At 47.0% G+C, this 23876-nt stretch overlaps 1 protein-coding gene across 6 annotated transcripts in view; it reads left to right on the forward strand.

Annotated features, from left to right (window-relative positions):
- fhit (fragile histidine triad diadenosine triphosphatase) overlaps positions 1 to 23876 on the forward strand; it is a 179708-nt gene that overhangs the window by 20948 nt on the left and 134884 nt on the right. The window contains exon 1 of one of the 6 annotated variants that reach the window (XM_076989203.1): positions 6974 to 7031. The exons of 3 other annotated variants lie outside the window; for them this stretch is intronic. The gene's annotated coding sequence lies outside the window, so the exon portion shown is untranslated. Of the gene's footprint in view, positions 1 to 6973; positions 7032 to 12930; positions 12951 to 15301; positions 15376 to 23876 lie in introns of those variants that run through there. 2 more of the 6 variants (XM_076989204.1, XM_076989201.1) reach the window with 2 other exon arrangements.

Consider the following 23876-nt stretch of genomic DNA (forward strand, 5'->3'; position numbering starts at 1 on the left):
CCGGCGAGGAGATTCCCAGCCTGAGTAAGAGCGCATGCGCAGGGCTCTGTGTTCCTAATGTCGGTTAATGGTTCGTCATTGCGGTTTAGGTGTTTAATGAATGTGTGATTCGGACACTAAGAAAAACAATGAAACTATCTTTCATTATTTTTGTTATTATTGGGGTAACGTTCAGCAGTTCTGGATCATATGAACTTAGGTTAAGCATGGGTCACATCATCATCATCATCATCATCATTAATGCAGCACATACAGTTAAACTGTCGCATTTATCCTTACAGTATTCTCCGAAACTGCAGGTGGCAGTGTAAAGACATACCAATGAAAAAAGAGCAGAAGTGAACAAAAGGTTTGAAGCGCTGTCATGAAGCCAAAATCAGAAGGTGTACGACAATGCAGGGCAAACGCACATGACCAGTAGCACCGCCATTGTGATATTTTAAGCCCCAGTGACAACTCGTCAGGTATAAATCTAGCTTAGACAGCAATGTTTTTTTAAATCTTGCTGATGGTAGTTAAATGTGGAGGAGAACAAGATGGATATTTAGAAACATAATTATGTACCTAGAGGTCTTCAAATGATTTTTTCCAGCAACAGTGTTTAGTGTTCTTCTGTCTGTATGATGTATTGTTACAGCGTGCCTGTATCTATTCAGTTCCTAAAAGACAACCGCAGTGTTCTACTGTAACCACAGGACTGTGTATCTGTTTTACTAGTAAATCCTTAAGAAAAAAATGCGTCGGATATGCCTCACCGCCCATTTTTAATTTAGACTCAAAGTCACTTTCAACACTTTTCTGGTTGGGGAAAAGGTGGGAAGACAAGGGAGGGGTCAGGAGTTCAACCAACCAATCAAGTGCTTGTTTTAAGTCTAGTGTGATGAGTCTGTTAGCCCATGCGGCAGTGCTGACTTTGTGTTCTAAATAAAAACTCATTAATGTCGTTGGTGTGCAGTACAGACTTAAGTTGCCTGTGCGAGCATGTGCATGTTCCTGCACGTGTGGGCTTGGCCTCTGCACTCGCACGTGCCCCATCTCTGGTCCCCTCTGCGCTTATCTCTGGAATCACAGCATGGAGTGCCCCCTCAGCCCAGCCGTGTGTCTCGTCTCTCCTCTTTCTCGTCTACGTCTCAACGGACAAAAAAGGAGGATTCTTCCAGACCCAAGAGCGGGTGGTGGCAGCGGCTCAAGTTTGCTTCCGAGAAATGCTCGGAAGACGGCCCCGTCTTGAGAGGTGCTCCCTTACACCGCGGCCGAGGCAGAGATGGCCCCGTCTGGAGAGCTGCTCCCTTACACCGCGGCCGAGGGGGCACGGGCTTCTAAAGATGCTGCAATGGAATTTGCTGGCACCATGCAGCGGATTCTCAAATTCCTCTCAGCGTTCAGTGAGGAGAGCACTTGTCTGCTTGTTGTTGGTGCTCTATGTATGAACTAAACAAGAGAACCGGAAGAAAGCCTCTGCAGAAGTGCTGCATGCAGCTTAACATTGTATTTCATCTAGCCCTGCCCCTCTCTGGCTCTGTTAACACTGTGTTTCATCTAGCCCCGCCCCTCTGGCTCTGTTAGTAATCTACAGTCTGGTGGGGTTTATGTAAGTATGTGTTTCACTGGCTGTCTAAAGAAGAGCTGACTCAGGCTTTCACCAGCATACTAGAACCTGAGTTGAGTTTTAGATTTCTGCAGTGCAGCCATAGTATGGAGGTTTTTTTATGGGGAGACACACACACACACACACACACACACACACACTGTGCTTGCAGTTCTTACCACTGAGGGCCAGTAGAGGGGGAACCTGTCAAAAACCCAGACCAACCTAGGTTAATCTGAACGGAAATGGTTTATGGCTGTACCGTCTCTCTCAAAAATGTGGGAATTACAATGACATGTTATGATTTTATATTCGCTTTAAAATAACATTGGCCCTTAATTCTTTGCACGGGGTGGAGGTTTTTTTTTTAGGATCCTTAAAAAGGCAAAACTCTGTATGTACACTATATGGTGGAAATCAGAATTGTAGACAGCTGACGATTACACCTACATACACTGGTAGTAATCGAATTCTAAAACCATGGGCATTGATTTGGATACATGGAGTTACAACCCCCCCCCCCCCCCCCCCAGCCTCCTCTCTCTCTTGCTCCAAAAGCCTTCACTCGAGGCACAAGGGCCTTGGTGAGGTGAGGTGCTAATTTTGCGCATGAAGGCCTGACTCACAGTCCATGTTCCAGTTCGTCCCAGAGGTGTTCGGTGGGGTTGAGGCGAGGCCACATCGCAGGGCTGCTGGAGTTGATCCAACCCAAACGTACCGAGCCCTGTACCTTCTAAACCTCGTTTTGTGCACAGGGGCACCGGCGTGCCGGAGCAGGAAAGCACCTTCCCCAAACCGTTTTCACAAAGTCCTTCTATACTAAAGCACCTAACATCACCCTTCACTCTGCCTAAGGGGCCCAAACACTGAAAACCATACCAGATCGTTATTCCTCCTCCTGCACTCTTGACACTGCTGCATTCTGGTAGGTGGTATTCTCCCGGTATCTACTACACCCAGATTTGTCCATCAGACTGCCAGGTAGAGAGATGTGATCCATCAGTCTGGAGAACACGTTTCCCACTGCTCCAGAGTCCAACGACGCTGCGCTTTACGCCACTCCAGACGACGCTTGGCATCACGAGCGGTGATCTTAGACTCGTGTGCAGCTGCTCGGCCGTGGAAGCCCCATTTCCTCCCAGTTCTGTGCTGATTTTGTTTGCAGAGGCTGTGTGTGACTCTCTAGTGAGTTACGCAACAGACGAGGCCGTTTTTACATGTGAACTTCAGCGCTCGGTGGCCCCGCTAGCATTTAGCAGCTGAGCCGTTGTGGCTCCTCGGTTCTTCTGTTTCACATTAATAGCGCTCACAGTTGACCGGGGCATGTCCAGCAGAGCAGACGTTTCAGGAACTGAAAAAGTAATTGAAAAAGTGACTTTTTTCCAGACAAGACAACGCCACATCTAAAAGCCACTGGGCTCGTTGGTACAACCCTTTCTACAGCAGGCCTCTTCCGCAGAGCACGCATGGCTGTGCTCTTGATTTTATATGTCAGCAGTAGGTGTGGCCAAAACTCCTGACCTCAGTAATTAGAAAGGTATCCACAGACATGCAGGGTTTATTGAATAGCTCAGTGTACTCAGTGCAGCTACAGTAACAGAGTAATAGACTGTAGAGACATGGAGTCTCTTGGGCTGTGTGCGGATAAATGTTTTGTGATCCCACATTCTGAGATGGTGGGGGATGTAATTCTGGCCCTTACAGCCAATACACTGACCAGCTCAAATACTCTTCACAGAGACGATCCAGGCCTGAGATCCAGACTGAGTGCGGAGCTGCACATCTATTCCACGCTACACTTTTTAATTCTGTTGGCTTTAAGAGGAAACAAATGTTATTTTTGGAAGTGTTTCGGTGCAACTTTTTTTGGTCTATTTCCTGTCATTCCTCACAGTTACACTGTGCTTTGGCCTGAGCTATTATTCCAGGACAGGCGCACACAATATATAATATAAAATTGAATGTATATATATATATATATATATATATATATATATATATATATATATATATATATATATATATATATATATATATATTCAATTTTGCTTTATCAATTAATAACTCTTCATTCAGGAGTTGTTTCGTACATCCCATGCTCAGTGTCGTCCCTATAGTGTTGAGTCCATAGGGACCAGCCGACATTAATTAACCACGTCCTCGTTTCTTATGTCGTCCTACGTGTGATTTAACTCTCGCTAGGCGTGCTCAAGGTCATACTTCAGGCACCGTCTCCATGAAGCTAAGAAAATCCAAACTTTCACTCCACTCTGCATTTGTTTGCTGCCAAATGATTTGTTCTGTTTTTATTTATGTGGAGAGTGTAGGTGGTGGGGCCCCTTGCAGCAGGGCCGCAAGTCTTGCCAGCGTCTTGGAGACCGTGGGCGTGCTGGCGAGGGTGTGAATATCTTTGTTTAGCCTGGTTTTACGACATGGAAGATTCCGACGACTTGGGCAGTCCTTGATGAGCCGTTTAACATGCTAATCATCTGACATCCTGGTCGTTAAAGGAGAGGGAGAAAGGAAGAAGTGAGCAAGAGGGAGTGTGGGTGAGAAGAGTGTAGGCCTACTAAATTTCCCCCTTCTCTCTCTCTCTCTCTCTCTCTCTCTCTCTCTCTCTCTACCTCCTTTGGGCAGCTTTGGTAAAATGAATGTATTATTGTGCTTCCTGGCGGCCCATAAATTAAAAGATAACAACAGCGAGTAAACAACGAGGAGATTACTTTTTTTTTTTTTTGCCGAAGTGTTTCTAATTACATCCCGCTCTGCAAGCTGTTCAGCGCTCTTGTGTGCGGGCGAATAACATCGGGCCAGTCCACGGCAGCCAGAGAGCAGTGGCGGGGGGACGTCGGCGTGTCTCCGTCTCTCTGTATGTGGAGACACGTTTTCCCATCCCGCGCTGCTGGAGCTTTTGGGTTTGGGAGCACGAAGGAAGTTTAATTAGCGAGCCAATAAAGCGGCGGGGAGGAGCACACGGAGGGGGGGGTGCGGGGAGCAGCGGCTGAATTACATCTCCATTCCAATGGATAGCCCATAGCTCTCTAGCCTCCAGTGTCATTGTCTGTTTCAGACGTGGTTCTGACAAGTTTTTAATTGCCATAAACTCATGTATATTCATATCAGGCACTGTGATGGTTATTTATTTATTTGCTTTGCGTCGATGGAACAGCGCTGTACTTCATTATCACATATCCCGCGTGTGCTCCCGCGTGTGCTTGTGTGTGCACGGGCGCGCAAAGCCGCTTATTTAGTTCCGCGGCACGTGGCCCGTTTCTCTGCTTCCTGTCTTGTAAGTTTTAAATTCGCGCTGGTAAATAATTCCTCGGTGCGTGCCCTCTCAAAGTCACCCCGCCAAGCTCATAATGCAGAACCTGTGCGGACGTGCCGGACTCCTGGGGAACTTTTCTCCAAAATCTCGGCCATGTGGCAGTTCCCAGATGTTCATTTCGATGTAACCTTTAGCGAGGGCTTGCCAATATCCCCTGCCGCCAAGCCCAGGGCCGTCGTGAGGTGAGTTCAATATCCAAACACTGCGAGTGCATCCGCTTCCCGGCTGCCGACGTCCTTGGGTCCAGGTGGAGTGGCCGGCCCGCTCTGCTCACCTTATTTACCTTTTATTAGCGCCAGCCTTGCTGTGACAGTTCATCTAGCGGGGCCACACTCTGTGATCTCTGCTCACTCTTATGAGAAGCTTATACACATGCACACACACACACACACACACACACACACACACACACCTTTTCTCTCTCTTGCTGTGTAGCTTTGTCTCCTGGCCCCCACACACACTGACACACAAACACAGCTCTGTGTTTTCTTCTTCTTTAACACACACCCAAGCAATTGAGAAGAAAAAACTGCTTTAACTTGACTTGAATATGTTGGTATAGCCCCTCCCCATCCCTGTCCAAGCCCCTCCCCATCCCTGCCCCTTTTGAGACTATGCTGCACTAGACTTTCTCTCTCCCAGTTAGTAATGATCACAGACACCAGATAGCTGCATGTTATTGTTTGTGATTAAAGAATGTCGATGGTAATGCTGCCAGCCATCTGTCCTGGCTTCTACAGTGACCTCAAGCCGAGCATCAGTGTGCAGCCATGCTGGCAAGGTGAAGATTCGTAAACGGTTAGTGATTTTGAGATTCTGGTGTGGAGGGCTGGAGTTTGTCCGAGAAAAGGGTGCTGCGGTGACCGCCAACCTCTCGGACACGTTCGCTGTGGTGTCACAAAATGGGGTGGGACAGAGCGATCTTCCCCCTGTGGTCTTGAAAGAGTGAGCAAAATGATGTGTGCAAGTAGAAGGGCAGGATGTAGAGGAGTGGATGGAGTGGAACAGATGATGGAGGGGAGGGGGGAGGATTACTCAGGTGTGTAAAGCTACAGATAAGCTCGGTGCTTTTAGGGCCGTGTAGGACAGCGCTGTGCATGAAGAATGGTGTGCTGTACTTCACGGTGTGGACTTTCCCCGCCAGCTCCTGAGCTCAGTGGGACTGGCAGGAGGCATAAGCCACACCCCTGGGCCACACCCACGGGCTTCTGTGCTCCCTGATTAGTGGAATGCCCAGCTGCATTGTGGAGACTCAGACCCCCCCCTCTGACAAACTCAGCCATGTACACTTTATTCTAGAACACACCTGTCACCTGGGCACCGTGTCCAATCCGTCGAATCGTGGGTGTGTGCACGTGTGTGTGTGAGTGAGAGAGAGAGAGAGAGAGAGAGAGAGAGAGAGAGAGAGATGGAGGGCATACAGCATGTATGTGACATCTGTGAGGAAGATGTAGTGCGTGTGTGTCTGGGACGGAAGGGGCTGGAGGAAGTCGGTGTTGCCAGCAGATCATTAGGGAAGAGTGAGGTGGAAGTGGTGTCTGCGCATAATGGATGGCCCTCGCCCCATTGAAAAGTGTTGATGGCTCTGAAAGCCCAGCCCCCTCCCCTAATCTCCACCCCTACCCCCAAAACTCCTCCCCCAGACCCGTAATCACAAGTTAATTGGAGGTATGTGAGCTTTAATGGACAAGCCCCTGCTGAACATCCTGTTGGACTCTGTGGCATGTATGATGAGTTTCAATTAAGATCCATATCAAGACTGCGGAGATGGAACAATATTAAACTTGTTTTTTTTTTAGCTTTGGTGAGGTATTCTGCCACAGTGAATATTTATTTCATGAGCGTCATGAATTTTCTTCAAAGTGGCATTTAATATTGCTCTGTTGCATTGTGTTTATTAGCGTCAGACAGCATATTGCTATCTGTAATGGATTTTATTTCATATAGTCAGTATTGTTCTCCACCACCCCACAACATACTCCTTCAATTAAAGGAGGAGGGGGCAGCTGAATGCATGAGTAATTGAGGTTTCAATTAATTTCTTGTATTTGCAGCTCAGTTTTGGTGCCTTGTGGAGGTACAGGGTTTTGCAGAAGAGATCTGCTTTTAGAACTGGTAAGTCACATTGTGTGTGTGTGTGTGTGTGTGTGTATGTATGTGTGTGTGTGTGTGTGTGTGTGTGTGTGTGTGTGTGTGTGTGTATGTATCCATCCATCCATGTATACAGGCTTTGGTCAGACAGTAAATCTGCTCCTAAGTTTCCGTATGTGTGTGTATAAACCTATAGAGATGTCCTGCAGGAGGAGACGTCCTTCATGTCTAACCACAGTTTTGCATTCAGCAATGCCTTTGCTGCCTTGCAGGCTTGTCTCAGCCTTACAGGAGTCAACCTGTGCATCAGATCCTGTCCAAGATGTAGACATGTAAATGCTGGAAATATCTTCTGCCTCTCTCTCTCCCTTTTTCCTCTCTGTCTGTGTGTATATGTAAAGGATCTTCTGGTGAGACAGTCTGGTGAATAGTTGCTTGCACCTTGCAGCTTCAGGACCTCAAGGCTTCTCCTATTGGAGCTCACAGTTTGGTGGAACTGCTGCGTTGGGTCGTCCAGCACTAGTGAACAGCTCCATCTCTGCCACAGTGCCAGTGTGCTGCACAGACGTGATACACGCCAGCGGGATTTTGCAAGGCCCTGATTACGGCTTCATCTGCTGTTTACCACGTGGTTCCCCAACCAGTTGCATTCACGTTCTGTATTTCTGCGCAATCATCCGCGCTTTTGTCTCCAGCTCGCATAACTTCAATCTGGATTTCAAGAAAGAAAAGAAAACAAAAGGAGCCGGTCAGATGAATCATGGATTTAAAAATAAAAACAACAAAACAAAACCCACAGGCGTCCTCTGAAACAAAGCGCTAGCCAGGGGCACAGCTGTAATTGAGAGAGACGTGGCTGGGGAGGTTAAAGGCTCTGACTCCATGCTCCTCCATCTGTGTCCGCTTGGCTCTCTCCTCTGCGATTAGATTCTCATTAGCCATGTGTGACGAGCACCTTCTCCACCTCCCTCCGCCCTGCTGTGGCGTGGCCAGAGCCATTACACTGCTCTCGCCTTCTCCGTCTGACGCTTGTGGTGGCAGAATACGCGGTGTCGACATCCCCCACCACCCCATGTTCCATTGTATGGAAGCCAGGATTGGTGGATCCGCGGAGGAGCAGAGATGTTTTCCCAAACAGGTTCCTCAGACCAAGCGAGAGGGAAACACTGCAGACAAGCCAAGGGTTGAGAGAATCCTGAGGCTACAGGAAGTATATATGGAGAGTGGATTGTTCTGACATTTGTGCTCCGTTTGAGTGATGTCGGCCTGTGCCGTTCCAAGCCCCAGCTCGGCTTTCTGGGCCGGGTGTGCAGTGATTACACTGGCAGCAAAGGCACCTAGCAGGCGCCTCTCAGGACTGGGCTTTTTGCTTGCTGCGATGGGCAGAGGTTTCGACCGGTCCTGCGGCTTCTGTTTGACTTCCTGGAGGTCTGCTGCGTGTGCCTGGCGGAGTGAGATGAGAGTCTCCTGCAGATGTCTGGGTGTTGCCAAAGCCTTTGTCCAGCCAAAACCCTTCATCCTCCTCCTTGTCCTGTTTCTCTCATGGAACAAGTGTCTTGGCTGGAGGAACCAGACAGAAGCGGCTCCCAGGTCACCCGGATGTGCCAGCCACTCCCCTCCTCCTCCCTGTTGATTCTTTCCCGCCTTTTGCCCGCTATGACCTCTGCAGTTCCTGGCGAACTGCCTTTTCTGAAGGAACGCTGCTCCTGGAGCCCTGGAAACCCAGCTGGGGGCGGGGAGGGGGGGTAAGGCCTGATCACCGGGTTCTGCCCCCTGCTCTTGATGACTGAGGTAAGAGATCGATGATGGCGGAGCTAGGACTGGACAGGTCAGATGGGCAGATGGGCTATATGCACTCAAGCCTCACTAAGAAGGGCCATTCAGGATATTTTTACGTTTCCTGCTCTTGTATAAAGGTTCAACCATATTTACCCATAATGCCTCATCCTTGACAGGGAGCTTTTGAGCCTCTTCTTGCTTTCCCAGTCTGGCTTGTATGACACGCTCCCCTGCCACCACTACAACCTACACTGATGGTGTCACTGCCTGAAATCTGACAAGGGTCACAGTCAGCATCAGCCCCAGTAAAGGGCTTTATGTGAAGAAGTGGCGTTGGTGATGTCATTTATTTTGTGACTTGACGTGATCTGTTGGGGAACACTGGCATGCTAAGTTTTTTTCTTGGAGCACAAAGTAAACTCAAGGGCATCTGAGGAAAGAGTGTAACTCTTCGTAAAATGTTTTACTGAAAGAAATTGCTAGCATAGCCATTTTCTTGTTCTTTGTTCTAGGCAACAATCCCTGAATTATTCTGAATTCTCCAATTTTGAAAGTCGGAGATCAAAGCTTTTTGAGTTGAATTTCCACATCGCAGTTCGAGTTGGATTTGTATCAGTAATTGACACTACTGAAAGTTTGGAGCAGAAGCCTTTCAGTGTTTTGTCTTTGTACTTGGGTTCATAGTCGGCGTGTTTGTATTGAGAGCGCCATCTTACTCGTGTCAAGGTACTCATGGAGTTGTCTCAATTAGTTCTCTTCTCCAGCAGACTCCTAGGAGGAGGGTGTGGCGTCTTCTCTCCTCCCCAGCAGAGACGTTCCAGTTTGTGCCTGTCCCATACTTGTCTCTTTTTTGGCAGGTTTTTGCTTCAGTTTGGCCACATTTCTTTAAAAATAAATGAAACTTTGCCGTACATAACGTTAATCTCCTGTCAGCACTTCCTTGCAAGAGTTGTGCCACAAACAAAGTTGTGTTTACTAAAATTTGTTGGACACTTAAAAATTGCAGAATTCTCCAGAAAGATAAAAAAAAATCACCTGTGAAATATACATTTATTTACATTGTCTTCAAATGTAGCAAAAAATACTGAAAGGCAATGGCGCTTTCACATGGCTGGAGGCTTGAATTTTATTTGTGCCATGTGCTTTGGGTGGTCTGCAGTCATCGTTAGAAATAATCCGGCATTATGAGCAAAAATGCACAGGTTAGCGCTCCCTAATGAACACCCTGTGGCACAAAGAAAACAAAACCTGGCAACTGACAGAGAATAAGATCTTTAAAAAGAGTAAAATCTGTTTTAAAAAGCAGTGCAGACCACCCGTCTGTCTATCCGGGGAAGCCAAAGTGGAACAAAAGCTGGCCGATGTCTGGCCCCAAGTGCGATCAGCGTGAAGACGGAGACAGCAGAGCGAATGCCAGATCTGCCTGGGAGCAGGCTCCTCTCTTCAAGGTCGCTGGGTTTTCCAGAGTGTCCACAAGACCACATGCGCAAACTTTTAATGTCAAGATAAAACATCCAGCATATGCTGAACACAGAGTGGATTCTGGGTGGACTGGAAGGGAACTTGCATCAGATATCTCTCTCTAGTCCTTGTATGCAACCCACATTGCAGGTTTTAGACAAAAGAACAGCATTGTTTAGACTGTATGGTCTGTTGATTCTTTCTTCCCCTATCAGCACTAGTCCCCATTGACCTCAAACACTGAATGATGGTCAATGGCAAAAAATCATCATATTCTTAATGACTTGCAGTCCTGTGACTCATCAGATATCTGAAACCCATTTTAAGGAAAGAGTGCGACGCTCATATTGTAGAAGAGGGGAGTGGAGCCCTGGGGGTCTCAGTTACCTTTTCAATTCTTGCCATAACCCAAATGAAGTAACCATAGTGACATAGAGTAAACATTAATGTTTACTAACTTCCGCAAAACTGGAATGTATGACTGGTTGTTGTACTTGACCAGTACATCAACACAAAAAGGTTTATCCCATTTTTCTTCTTTTACATATAAATATGTTCATCTTTAATGAAGCATACAGTGTAGATCATCATGGATCATCACATCTGATTAACGACCTACACATACCCAAAGTGACCTCTGACCTGTTGTCACTGCTAATGCTCTACTCCAGTATGTTACACAGCGGCTAACTAATGGTAAGTGAAGGCACTTCCTGCTGACACAAACAGCGCTCGTACTAATTACGCATGCAATTTACTAAGTCCCACCTTCAAGGCAAGCCCACAAAAAATGTGTTAATTACTCTCGGAGGGCTTTCCTTTCAAACGGAATGCAGATATTACACACCGTGTAATCCACCTTGTAAAACAGGAAAGGCTGGTTTGACTCGCAATCTTATGGTTAATTAGTACGAAGCCTCAAATTTTCAACCCCTTTTATATACTTTTTTATTTATTTAATTACTTTAATCATTAATTATACATTGAATGTCTTGCTCTGGCTTCATTACATTACTTTAACCACAAATGCATTTGATCTGAAAAATTGCACCTAAGTACGGCCAGTTTAATTTCTAAAGTCAAACGTGTCGTGTTCCCATGTCGAGTAATTAAACTAACTCCAAGCAACAGTCCATGCACATGCTATATAGGCTATTTGCAAAACGCACATCTCTCTCCCTCACCTTTTTGCTTAATTGAGTACCAGTTCAGATGTTAAGTCATTTTTTTTTAGATCCCTTCATGTTCCTGACATGTTTAGTAAATTCAGGTGCATTTTTATAATTGGCCTCTAATGAGCAGTCTGAGGCTACAGACACTGGTCTTCACATATGACGACAGCGCGCTGCAGTGTGGGAGGTGCCGGTGCGACTACCCTGCCCCCGGCTGGGCGCGAGTCCTCGCCACGGCTGTGCCAGACAGCTGTGCCTCGGAGGTGCTCAGGGTCCTTTGATTAGATATAAAAGTCGTTATTTTCCACCACGTGTAAACCGCCAGTTAATCATTAGGCTTCTCGCAAGGCGTCTCCCAGAGCTGAACGCAGCGCCAGTTCCACTTGATTTGTTCTTAAGGGCTCAGAGGTACACACGCAGTTTTTATTTAGTACTCAGACTCCCATAATCCCTGAAGCAGTGTTTCTCCATACTGGTCATCAACCACCCTCCTACTGCCCGTTTCAGTAACACCCATATGCTCACAGCACACCTGATTCAATTCGTCAGCGAATGAACAGTCCCTTTATGAGCTAAGTAGGAGGATGCGTATGTTATAGCGGTCAAGACACTAGAATTGTTAGTGCGCTGGTATCTGGAGCCAGGATCGGATTCCATATCTGATCCAGAAACAGCGACATAAAAGAAATGCATTCATGCCCTAACGCCTGGTTGAATTGTCCTTGATTGCTAATTGTATTACAACCTCCGACATCGTGACCTTCTGACGGACAGCCCTGAAAAGGGCGGTGCTGATTTGCATCCCATAATGCATGTGGATTTTCTGAGCAGTCTGCCTACCCACCGTGTAGCAGTGTGTTAACCGGTGCTACTCCATATTGGGGCCATGCTGGCCATCTCTGAGGCTGCGGTCCGTTCCCTCTGCATGCCTGCCTTTGTTTCCTCTATGTGTTTATTTCTGTCCTCCCAGTGAGAAAAGACCCACAATAGACAGCATTAGCACTCCCGTCCATACGCACAAGGGTGTGGCCAGACTGATTGTCCCATGAAGTCACCTTGAATTTCCAACTACAAACAAACCAGACTGAAAACAATGGAACTCGGCATGAGAATGAAGGCCACCTGTAATTCTACAGTGCAAGTGTACTTGCTGTTATTCTTAGATACATGAAATGTATTGCGTTTAGCATAGTTTACAGTTGCAGTGTGTGGAGGTGGGCTGGAGGGTGTGTCTCGAGGGCTTTTATTGTGCTTGGAGCTCACAGGAGCGGCTGTCTCTCTTCCTGGTGTGTCTGCGTATTGCTTCTTCTTCCCCTCCCTCCGCCACAGGGCCCCACTGCCATCACTCCGCTACGGCCCCTGCCGATGAGGGGAGGATGAGGAGGAGGAAGAGCAGGGATGACTGTGTGTTGCACTGCCCCTAGGGCACCTTTCAGCTGAGCCCGAACCCCCCCCACTTCACCCCGTCCTCCGTTACATGGCATCAGATGGTCATCTTGCTTCACGTCCTCTTTACTTCATGAAAATCGGGGTAAGAGCAGGACTACTGCACACAACAACCAGTATGAATGGTTAGATGTGTGCAAAACAAACCATACAAACCCATTGAAACGAACATGGCTTTGTTGATCACACAGAGTAAGAAACGTACAGCACATGTATGTTTAGCTAAGAACAACCATGTTCTGCAGTCGGAAAAAATGATTGTATTATTGGTGCATGTTGCACATTAAATCTTGGTTCACAGCATCGTGTTCTGACATATGCACCCCGCTCAGTGTTTGGCATTGTGCTGTACTGGAGACTTAAACGGCGCGTGCCGTAACCCAGAAGACTGAGTGACCTTGCGGTTCAGAGCGCTGTTGGAATACACTGTCCCCATTAAAGAGGGAAGGGCATGTCTAACCTTGTCGTGTACTGCGAAGGTGCCGCGCCAATTTTTTTGCCGTCAGCTGTCCATAATTCAGGAGAACTCGATGCAGCACAGGTGCATGAGGTCTTTAGCATCTCTCCCTGTCTGCATGATCAGGGTCAAAGGTCATCCTTGACTCTCCCTATACGGCACGACCTGGAGCAGTAGGCGTGGATGTTTATGTTGTCAGCCTGAACTGGAGCGTTATTGATGGCTGCATGGAAGTCCCTGCCCACCCCAACCCCTTCCCCACCTCTCAACCTAACCCCCCCCTCTCACACCAACCCCACCACCTCTCACTCCAACCCCCCCCCCCTCTCACTCCAACCCCTCCACCGCTCACTCCAACCCCTCCACCTCTCACTCCAACCCCTCCACCTCTCACTCCAACCCCTCCACCTCTCACTCCAACCCCCCCCCCCCCCCCCTCTCACTCCAACCCCTCCACCGCTCACACCAACCCCACACCCTCTCACTCCAACCCCTCCACCTCTCACTCCAACCCCTCCACCTCTCACACCAACCCCTCCACCTCTCACTCCAACCCCACACCCTCTCACTCCAACCCCTCCACCTCTCACTCCAACCCCTCCACCTCTCACTCCAACCCCTCCACCACTCACACCAACCCCTCCACCACTCACACCAACCCCTCCACCTCTCACTCCAACCCCTCCACCGCTCACACCAACCCCTCCACCTCTCACTCCAACCCCTCCACCTCTCACACCAACCCCACCCCCTCTCACTCCAACCCCACCCCCTCTCACTCCAACCCCACCCCCTCTCATTCCAACCCCACCCCCTCTCACTCCAACCCCTTCTCCGCTCCCATCAGCCCATCCGCTCACACCTAAAATACTGTCACTTTTATTTAGGTCCATAAATCTGTTTTGTTGTTTTTTTTTTATGGTGGTGGGGTTGTTTGCATAACTCTTGTCTGAGCAGGGCGCTAGCAGATATTAAATGCAGAGAACCATGTGCGGTTATAACAAGGCTAATTTATGCTGATGTTGTACCATAAACTCTTTATGCGGGCCATCAGCGCTCACCGCCGTTACGGCCCCATCCGGCCCCATCCGGAGGGCCTGCAAACCATCCCAAAACAGTTAAAGTGCAAACCCAGGCAGACAACAGCCTCAAGCAACAAGTGACTCAAGGTTTTATAGAATCTGCTCAATGGCCAGGTGCAGTGCTCTATTAAGTATTAGTTTCTAAATCCATTTCATTTTCACCAAGATCTTTAAAAGGAAGTTGATGTACACCGTGTTCCCTCTGTGGTCTGTGGCCTTCACATAATGGATTTCAGATTTGTATCTAAAGCCACGCTTTGCTTGCATGAGGGGAAACAAATTCCTCCTTTTGCTTTTAAGTTGTGACCTTTTAGAAGTATTTATTTTTCAGGTTCGTGATGTGTTCGGAGAATGGGGGTGGCTGGTGGGCGTGCACGTCTGGGTGACCTTGTTTTGTCTTTGTGAATGAAATGGACAGTCGGTATCCTTTTCTGGACACCGTTAGCCAGATTGCTTTGCAGTTGAATCCCTCCACCTGTGTGTGTGTGTGTGTGTGTGTGCGTGCGTGTGCGTGTGTGTGTGTGTGTGTGTGCGTGCGTGTGTGTGTGTGTGTGGGGTTATTTGGCGGTATTTTGGTGTGTCGGTAGTAAAAGGACGCAGAGATGGACTTTTTGGTAAGGTTCGGCTTGACGAAGCGCACGTTTCTCAGCAGTGAGCCCCTGACCTGGATGCCCCTGGCGTGGGGGCCCCTGATGTGGGGGGCCACTGTCTTGTACTTGCACCCCATGATGAGATTCTCCACCCTGATAATTCCATGCGCTCCTTCCTCGTCTTTTCTCCTTCTTCTTTGTCTGTCTGCGTCGCCCACAGGTGGTGCTCGAACGTCTTTGGACACGACTTTATTGCTGGCTATATGCCATTCTGTGTGCTAAAAATAAAAGGCGTCACATGGCCACACACTCATTTTCAGACATCAGCTGATCTAACCGGTGAAGCTCGCGTCTAAGGTTCGTGTCTGGATGCGGCGTTTGGTAAGACCTCCGTCATTCTGTGTTGCGATGAGCAGTTTTCTTTCACGTAATAAGATTTGTGTTTGGCACCTTTAAACCCACCGCTTCATAAAACAGTGAGATCTGATTTGGATCAGTAGGACTCCTCTGGAAGCTCATTGGCCTGTCTGAAAAGCACTGCAGATCTGAGTTGAGGATCTGTTTGCTTTTGTTTCTCTTGGGATAGCTTTCTTCTCTTTTGTGATCCTAACATTCCCCAATGGGTCGCCTTTCTCAGCTCAGTGACTGGTCTCCCATCGAAAGATGAAACTTTGTTCCATGTTTTGTCAAATGACAAAATGCATCACTTTTGTTCCACTAAACCTGATTTCCCAATGGTTCATAAGAATTTTTGTAAGTGTGACCTCTTTTTAATGGAGAAAAATATTACTCCCACCTACATACTCACCCATGCATGAAACACTGTGATGCAAAAACATTTCCCATAATGCATCTTGGTAATAACCCCCCCTCCTGCACCACCACCACCACCACCACCAAAAAACTGCATTAAAAACTGTATTATTTATTTAAAATGACCCAGCAAATCCAGGTTAAAAACCAACACATCAATCTCTAACATATTCAATAGCATTCTCATTTTACCAGGGACATAAATTTAGACCTACATTAATGCTGTTCAGTTCTCCTGGTAATTTCTCTGTTGAATCCTAATCAGATTGTTAACGTGAACTCTAAATCCTTCAAATAAAAATACCATTACAGTTTTCCAGCATACCAATTACCATCCCACTCGGGCTACGACCAACAAAAATTCCATTCCACACGCAATCTGGTGTCAAAAGCAGGATGCGGGGTTAGTGTGTTTAATCAGTGCAGCGGGCTTTATTAAACCCAGACTCACTTGCATTCCCTCTGGGAGGGTCGGTCACTTTATTAAAACGTGTTTGTATTTCCTCGCCGCAAAATATATTGTTTGCTTTTGAATATAGACGTGTTTTAATTATATAGCCAGAGGCCACTGCTATGTCACCTGGCCAAATCAAAAATGTTTGTGTATTTTATGGTGGAGAACAGTGTGTACATAGGTGGGATGGAGTCCTGCCAGATGTTGTGTCAGTGTAATTGCATGTTTCTGTTTGCGTGGCAGAAGGGTACTGTTGATGGGTAAGGATTATTGAGTCATTAACGCAAAACTACCTGTAGCATCGCTGTGTATTTGCTCCTAGAGAGGCTGTGTGGATGGGGACAGACTGTTTCTCCTTCATGTGGAGATAAGGTCTAAGTATCCACATCCCCTTCAATTATCACAGCTGTTTTTTCAGGCCTTTTAACGCACTTTTGACCGTTTTTGGAGTCTTTGGGTTTAACGGCATAAACGGGGGGAGGGGGGGGGGGGGTGTAAAATCAGCTTTACTTAAGTCTTCAACTTCATACAGTGTACTAGTCTCAGAAACATTTAGACAGTGTTATCACTGAATTACCATATCTATAAAGGACAGCCCTATTTGAACTAGTGTGTCTATATACTAAAGTGTCTATAGAGGACAGCCCTAGTTGAATGAGTGTATCTACAGTCTAAAGTGTCTATAGAGGACAGCCCTATTTGAATTTCTGTCTAAAGCCCTGTTTGAATAAATGTCTATAGGTGAAAGTGTCTATGGAGAAAAGCCCTGTTTGACTCGGTGTGTCTAAAGCCCTGTTTGTGAATAAGAATGCCTCAATGCCTGCAGTCACACTCTTCAATATCTCTGTCACTAATTCATACAGAGGTCTAAATCCGCTTTATTAAGTCCGCTGCTTTTGTTATCTTCACCATGGTAACAGAAGGTTTCCGCCCTCGACTGAAATCCCCTTTTTGCATGGCAGCCATTTTATGCCATGGAATGGCAGCAGCACACAACATAGCAGGTTTCTCTCCCGCCGTCACCTGCCCGTGCGACTAGCGTGTCCGTTGCCGCCTGTGTGTGGTTGTGAGGCCATTCCGCACCAGTACCGTCTGACACTAACATTGCTTGTTAACATCTGAAATGCCATGAGTTATGAAAATAGTCGACTGTTTTGAACTGAATCTGCATTTTCCCCCATTCGGGTTTTGTTTTAATGAAGATTTGGTCACTGTATATAAATGGCATTGTTTTGGAAGGGCTGATTTAATTTATCAATCCTTTTTTTTTTTGTTGCCATAGGAGCCAGATTACTAGCGAGGCAGACGTCAAGAAAGTAGCAAGAAGATAAATGATGCAGAGCTGTTAGTCCAGCAACGTGTCAGTGGGCCTATCCAGCTGACTATGGTATTGTGAAACAGAGCTGTAGCCTATGTATTAGGAGTATACACTAATACATGGATATGATGGCGGTTACTCTAAACCAGTGGTTCTCAAACTTTTTCTATCATTCCCCACCTCAGAAGAAGGGGAAATTCCATGCCCCACCTGTCCCATATCACCCAAATAAAATGGTAATAAAATACATATGGTTGATCGTGATTTGTTGACGTGGGGGGTGGCGAACGTAATTTGTTGACGGGGGGGCGAAAGTAATTTGACTGGTACAAATTCATTAAAGAGCCAAATCTAGCCCTGGTTCACACTGTTCCGCAGACATTTTAAATATCCAGGGCTTATGCAAAACGAACAGGCATTAAAACGACAGGCTTAAAAAGGTTCATTTCTTCCAATTGCTTGCGCCCCACCTGCAATACCCATGCGCCCCACACTTTGAGAAACGGTGCTCTAAACCAACATGACCGAAGGTGGTACAGGCCTGTGGTACCATTTCAAGTATGTGATGTGTGTTACAAACTCACCAGCCTAAGTTACCGGGCCCTAAATGATCAGTTGACCATTTAGGGCCCAGTAAGTTGTTGAGCGGGGGGGGGGGGGGGGGGGGGGGGATCGTAGGTTGTTGAGCGGGGGGGGGGGGGGGGGGGGGGGGGGGGGGGTTGATGCCGCGATAGCGGTCGATCGCCAGTAGTTAGCAATTTCAAACAGTACACCACCGACGTGCGCATGTTTTACTTCCAACAACCTCCGCGCCCCCCCTGCGATACCTTTGGGAACCACTGTTCTAATGTTTCCTCCTGTTTACTGTTTCTTTCATGGTATGATGATGAAGCTGCGTACAGATTTGCGAGGGCTGCTATACCAGTGTGTGGGGGACAGGTCTCTTCAGTCCTGTGGATGCTGGTGTTGGAATCTTCTTTCTCTGTACACGCCATCCCTCTCCTGTTGTATTCCAGCAACCCTAATAATGTGTGTAACCCTCCACCCCAAACATACCATGGAAACAAAGTTTTAAGAACACCTTTCTCGAAATTAAATTTTGTAAAAATTAATGACGTCTTTTGCCGGTTCCTCCTTGGTGAATAACCTTTTTTCCAACCAATGCTAAAATATTGATCCACAGAACGATACATACATCAATTCATCACTATAGTCACTTGGACCCGATGGGGTAAATTTTTTCTTTCAGACATCGCCAGTAAATGTGGCCCATTTTTAAAAGGTGAAAATCTCTCCCTCCTAGCAGATCCATCTTGTGTTTCTGTGTGCTGTAACTGTAGCGTGGGAGTTAATTGTTGCAGGAGCGCCCGTGTGTCACATGTTCCTAGCACGCCCTATCCGGAGTGCCACAAAATGACTGACTGTCGTTTTAATGACTTTGATGAGTTGCGCCTCTGAATAGCAGCAGGCTCCTCTGTAGCACATTAGAGAGGTTAACGGTGACATAACCGCTCCGTGTGCCGCTCGGGCACGATCCCCCCCTCCCCTCCCGTTTTCACGACCTCTATTATCAGTGTGCCCCCTCTCTATGTGGTGCCGTCTTAATTCAGCAGAAAGGTGGCATCTGTGTTTGCTGTATATAACCGAGGTGCTGGGTGATTGGTTCATATTAATAATAGGAGGAGTCTGATGGCGGCTGTCATGTTCGGGGGCGGGGTCGAGTGGTCACATGGCTTTTGTCAAGACACCAGTGTCTAGACGCAGCTCTGATGTGTTGAGGTGTGTTTGCTGATGGCTGTAGGAAAGAGAAAGGACCTACTGATTGGATATGGTTTTTGACCTGGTGACATCAGTAGCCAGAGCCAGGCCTCAAATTCAGCCATAATAGTTGGGAAGAAAGTAGAGTAGCAATGAAATCCCCCCCCCAGCCCAGGAGGTTCAGAAACGGCCCTCATTAGCGGGTGCTTTGCGACCCTGGCCGCCTCCGGGTGACTCCCCAGACAAACCCGGATTCCTGCTTCCTTCATAATTGCTTAGTCAATTTCACCTGGAGTTCACTGTGTCCTTACTACGTTTGTACTCCCCCCTCCCCATCCCCCATCATTCGCTTTGCAGCACTTTAATTGGCTGCAGAGGTGCCCCTGTCTGCTCCTGTCTCTGCCTCACCCTGAACTGCAGGCTACGGGGCCAGAGCCCCACAGCACTCCTGGAAATCGTAATTCACTGCTTTGCCTCTAACCTTCGGAGTGGGGGAGTGGGCTGAGGGTTGGGGGTGGGAATGGAAGAAAAATTACTTCCACTGACTTCGGCTCATGGAAGGGTTAAGTGTGCTTTCTAACACCATTAGTTCCCCCAAGCGATCTCCAAACGGTCTGAGCTGTACAGATGAGAATGCGGGAGCATGATGACCTGGTCTTAAAGACCCGGTCCAGGCCAGAACAGTAGCTTTCGTGTGAAAAGTTTGTATTCAAAGTATCTTTCTGCATATTCAGCCAGTGTTGAAATGGCCAGTGTGCTGTAAGATCTGGTGTTATTTACAGAGTGATTAGCTCCCAGGTACAAGGGTAGCACTTCACGCATCCAGTGGAGCTGTCATTAACTGCCCTGATTGGTTTTGTTTTTCATGCACTGACAGTAATATTCATTGTGATTGCCTGTATATCTGAATAGAAATAAAAAAATAACGTAGGAAGATGAAAAGCTCAAGAAACACCAAGGCCTGAGTGAAGAGCTGGGAAAGATGTGGAAGGTGAAGGCAACAGTTGTTCCCATGGTAATCGGAGCACTAGGGGCTGTAAGCCCCACACTCGGAGAATGGCTCTAGCAGATCCCTGGACCAACATCTGAGGTCTCTGTTCAGAAGACATTATGCAGGACCCTCAAGCTCCCAGACCTCTGGTAGAGGACCTGATCTTGAAGGAAAGAGGAGGAGAGTGAGTGTGGAAATTCATATACTGTGTATATAATGTGTGTTTGTGTGTGTGTGTGTGTGTGTCTGTGTTTGTGTGTGTATTTGATATATACACACACATACACGCTTACACATACGTAAAGATGTCTGATAATTGCCTTTTTTATGTTTTGATTTATCATCCTCTAGATGGACTGTTAAGAGCAACTGTAGCTCTTTTCATAATTCTGCCATTACCCAGAGCACTTACGGGTTTTTCAGAAATTCTTGCGGTCGTATGTAATATAGAGGTGCCGTGATGGGAGCAAGGCCAACATTTGTCCTCTTCTGCCCACCATAGCTGGATTACAGTGTGCAGAGCTGTTTTTCCAGGAAGATTCAGGGCTATTGCTTATTGTAAGGTATTGCACTGAATGCATCATGTCTTACATTATTAATCCAAGCCGAAGTCTGTTGTTGAAACGCTGTATTGGCTTCTTCTGTCTTCTCTTCTGTCACCAGGTCTTCAGAGCGTTTGGTGCTTAAGGTTGACAGTTTGGACACATCATCTTCTCTCTCTTCCTTTCTGTTCTTCCTGTGTCTCTTGCTTTGGCTCCGCAGACTTGACAGTGGGGGGAATTATTTGGTCCACTGCACTGGCGAGAGGCAACTTCTCAGGAGACTCGCAAACTTGACAGACAACACCATCCCAGAGACCACATGGGCTATTTTCAGTGCGTTGCTGTAATTCCATCTCAAGCGGTTCCGTGTCCTGCTCGGGAGTAAACAGCTCTTTTCACGAGACCCTTTTCCACAACATCAGTGGTCCTTCCACTGATATGCCCACGGGCAGGTGCTGCGAGGAAGATGGACTTCATTGAAAATATGTCCACTGCTAAATGATGATGCTTAGTTTACTGACTCTTTGGTTAGTTAAGCACCACGAAGCACTTTGAGACTCTTCACTTTTGATATTTTCAGTTTCTGCAGAGCAGAATAACTAAAAAAATTGCCTATTAGATATATTTTGTTTTGTTTGTGTTTCTTTTGTGATATTTTTAACTCTAAGTGTGTGCTCCATGATCAGATCATGTCTCCCTAGTAAGGAAGGACTCTTGCTTCCTATAGAGCCTTGCTCTGTTGCCCCACGGACTCCGTGAGATCTCTGAAGGTATCGTGTTGTCTGGCAGCAGGACGTTAGCAGCAGGTCCTTTAAGTCCTGGAAGCCTCTATGGATTGTGCTCATTTTCCCTGCACATCTCACAGATGCTCAGTTAGACTGGGATCTGGGGGATTTAGACGCCAAGTCAACACCTTGAGCAGTTTTTGTAGGGTGGCAGGGCTCATTATTCTACTGAACAATTGGACAGTGCCAATAGGGAATCCCACTCCCTTGAAGATGTCTGCAGTGGTGTTTCGAACACCTGAGGTCTCCCAGCAGAACGCTTCTAGGAGTATCACACTGATCAGACCAGCTTGCTTTCTTCTCGAAGGTCACCTGGTTCTTACCCAGGTGAGCAACGCACATCCCGCTGGCCGTCTACGCGATCTAAAAGAAAGCGTGATTGGTCAGACCAGGCTACCCTTTCCCGCTGCTCCATGCAGTGGTTTGTATGCCCATGGCTCTCTGACAGGAGTGCGGCTACCTTCCTGACACCCGTCTGACACCTTCCTAACACAGCAGAGCACAAAGTGCTGCTTCGCTAGCTGTGAGATCAGACCAGCCGCTCTGCCCTTTACTCAACACGCACATCACTGACCCTGTTACCAGTTCACCGCTTGTCTTTCTTTTGGACCACTTTTAGGTAATAACCACTGCGTACTTTGAACACCCCACAACACCTGCCCCAGTTGCCGAGCCATCACAGTTTGGGCCTTGTCAGAGTCACTCGGATCCTTACACTTGCCAATTTTTCTTGCATCCATCACTTCAAGAACTGCCTGTTCACTTACTGCCTTATATATCCTACCGCTTGACAGGTGCCATGTCAGTGATAGCATAAGGGCTGATGTGTGTGTGTTTTATATATAAATATAAAAAAACTTTGAAATCTTTCAAATTAGTTGATGAGTACATATCTGTATAAATGTCTCTGTTGATTTCTTACTTTCTTGTATGAAGTATCCTTTTGAATGCAGGAGAACTCAATAACCTCAGTTTCTCTCACCTCGAGGCTCGTGCGGCATCAGAGAAACTGCACAACTAGCCAGAAGAACTTTCGATATCACCGTTTTTAACATTTATTTATCTCTTTCTTTGATGAAGGTGTTGAGCAATTAATGTGTAGTGGAAATTTGGTTTTGAATAGGAGGTCGGGACCTCTGTCTCAGGCTGTGGACATTAAGGCTTTTCTAATCTGTTCAGTGTAAATGGGCTTTCCTGCAGATCATGGTGTGCTTTTTAAACGTCCACTTGCAGTTTAATTCGTACCACCTGAGCTCTTCCCTACATTCACTCTTATCTTGTGCTCTATGAATGCAATGTTAAAATTTTTTATAAATGATGCTCTAAACATATCTGTATAGAAGATCTATTCATTGCTCTGAATGCAATTTTTTTGTATGATTTCACTATGTAACCTGTAAGGCACAGTAATGCCCATGACGTCATTAAAATTGTATAATTTCTGTATGACTTATGCGCTCATTTTTCATCGAGCATGGTTAACTTTAAGGTTATTATTGCCTATTGGAAATGGAAGGTGTGTATGGATATCCATATGTATTGGTCCGTAAGCAAAAACAGCAGTCTATATATTGACAAGCTATGAGTTAGGGCTGGTTTAAACGAATGCTGGTCTGTAGGTCTATTTCTCATTTACCTAATTTAGGGGCAGGTACTTATGGGAGAGCAGAGACGCTTATTCAGCTCAACTCCGTTACTTCAGTTTGGGCACGTTGGGTCAGAGCATCTGTGAAGTGGGTCGCTTTACCTCCTGCATGTTGCGACCCTAATTCTGGCCTCCTGTTGTCTGAAATACACGAAGCAACATGCTGGACGTGGTGAGATCTTCGTGCCTCGCGCTGACAGACTCCCCGTTAACGCTGGGCCGCGCGGGAAGAACGGCTAAAGCGAGCCGCGTGACACGCCTGCGGATTTGAGGGCTGAAATATTACAGCCGTTTGTTTGTTTTTGGAAAGAGGTTTAGAGGGCTGGGTAGAGGGGGTTTGATTAATTCGAGGCTATGCTCATACTGATGTAGAGCAAATAAAACCGAGAGCCGGTCTAATCGCAGAGCTAGGATGTACTGGAGAGGCAAAGACGAGTGAGTTTACAGATCCCTTCACCCTAGCTCAGGGACCAGTCAAAGCTATAGCTGGTGGTCGAAATCTAAAAAGAAATTCAGGGGGTGGTCAGTTTGACCTGAAAGTGGGAGTGGGGTGGAGAATCAGGGCACAGCGAATAA

This window comes from Brachyhypopomus gauderio, unplaced genomic scaffold (assembly GCF_052324685.1).
Source record: "Brachyhypopomus gauderio isolate BG-103 unplaced genomic scaffold, BGAUD_0.2 sc66, whole genome shotgun sequence".
Taxonomy (NCBI): domain Eukaryota; kingdom Metazoa; phylum Chordata; class Actinopteri; order Gymnotiformes; family Hypopomidae; genus Brachyhypopomus; species Brachyhypopomus gauderio.